This window comes from Pogona vitticeps, chromosome 1, assembly GCF_051106095.1.
Source record: "Pogona vitticeps strain Pit_001003342236 chromosome 1, PviZW2.1, whole genome shotgun sequence".
In the NCBI taxonomy this organism is placed as follows: domain Eukaryota; kingdom Metazoa; phylum Chordata; class Lepidosauria; order Squamata; family Agamidae; genus Pogona; species Pogona vitticeps.
The window spans coordinates 330,335,159-330,337,333 of NC_135783.1; positions in this window are offsets into that span (position 1 = coordinate 330,335,159).

The window sequence follows — 2,175 nt, forward strand, 5'->3', positions numbered from 1 at the left end:
TGCCCAATATCCGTCCTATCCAGCATCATGTCTATCATTTGTAAACTGCTTGGACTTGGGATACTATGGCTATCACATTGCTGCACCCCAGCAAATTATATTAATTTAGTGAAATACAGTTGCTTATTATTATTATTATTATTTATTTTATTTATATCCCGCCTATCTAGTCAATAGACCACTCTAGGCGGCTTAGTGTAGTAAGTTGTGCTAGAATAGGCCCATTACATCAGTGGGGATTTAGCAAGTCAATTCCTCCATAAATTACATTGATTCAAAAGGTCTAACCCTATTTGTGACTTACCATGCTAAAGTATTTGAATCATTGGATCTTATGAAGGAGTTGACTCACCAAATCCTAATTGATTCAATGGGCCTATTCTAGTATGAATTACTATGCTAAGCAACAGGATTTCAGCCAGTGATATAGTGTTCTTGAAGATGGAGGCTCCATTTAATTCTTCACCATTCTCTGTTTTATCTGATGGTGGGGCCTTTTAAAAAAATTAAGCACTTTTCCAGGTTCGTCCAATTCTTTATGTTCTTAAATGTGCATGCTGCTGCTTCTGATTTTATTGCTTTTAATTTATTTGTTGATTTTATTTTTATTTGCTGCTTTTATTTTTATTTGTTGGTTTTATTTTTTCATTGTGTAAAATTCATTGTGCAAATTTTAGATCACTTATATATTTTTCCTAAGTTGCCTCAAGACTGATAGCAATAACTAGATGACTAAAATAAGAAGGAAGGTTGATCAAGGACACAGTCTTCAAAGGGGAAACCAAGCTGAGGTCTGGAATTGGCTCAAGATTCCCTCACCCTTATCCAACTCCTCCCTCCGGTTTTCAGCTCACTGAGCCAAATTAATTTTAATAGTTTTAGTTCAGACCCATGTTTCTTTTTACATAAATTAATTGATGGACATTGCTGAGGTGAATGGGTTTCTCTCCCCCTTCTTTCATTCTTTTTTCTTTCCAAAAGTACTGTGTTTGTACATGGAAATTAGCCTTCCTGAGTTTATTTACAATCCTATAACATGTTAGATGAAGATAAAATGATTACATTCTGATCTATTTAATCCATGCTTGGTAAATATGCTTAGCTGATCCCTTAAAGCTGGGTATTGAAAGACTACACGTTGTAACTCCGTTTCGGTGCGAAAGGCAGAGTTCAAAGATGCATGAACACTAGATGTATAGCCAAGGCAAATCCAAGGAAAAATCTCCCTCTCTTCCCCTCCTCCCCTGTTCACAGAGTTGTGAATTCTGGCAACAAGCAATCAGACAATCTCAAGCTTTAATAGAAATGTTAAGGCTCTGGACTTAATGCTAGAGGATTTGGCAGTATCTTCCTCACAGTTTATGTATGTTTATGCAGAAGCTGCTTCAGTGATCTGACAAGATACCAGCTATGTGAAGTTATATGCCTGATTTTGTGATCCATTCACATGACCAGGCATACTACTGTACATCAATGGCACCTCCTTAGTTTGCTGCAACAGCAGCTTCTGCAGCTGGAAGTCTCTGTGTACTAGTATTGAACAGGGCACTGGCCATTGGATTTCATACTGCAGTCTGGACTTAGCACACACATTCTTGACTGATTTTAGAAGCTAAGCGACTCTGGCTCTGGTTAGTACTTGGATGGGTAATCACACAACATAGTTCTCTAAGCGGGACTAGGGGAGAATACAGGTTGAAACCTGGAAGAACTATTGCTAGTTTGAGCTAAATGAGCCAATAGTGGGGTGGATGAACCAGTGGTCTTGCTCAGTGTAAGACAACTTTCTAGGTTCCTGTATCTCATCCAGGTATGTGATAGTACAGGAATGGAGAACATTGTGCCTCCCAGATGTTTTGACTTGTTATAGCTCCTACGATGGCCAATTCATTGTGTTGCAAGGGACCTTTCTTTAGGGCATAATACAGATTCTTCATCCTCATTTTTATCTTCATCTTTGTTATCTTCTTCCTGTTATTAATAATTACAGTTGTCTGACTGCCCATAAATATGATTTCCTTCTGTGACTTATACAATAACGTAAAATATAGAGGAATAATTTAAACATGTTTTTAAATGCATCAAACATTCCTCTCTGGTGAAGGAAAATGCCTTACTCAGCAGCGCAAATCACCAAACACAACTTATTCAGAAAGGCTTTGTTTGTTTAAAATT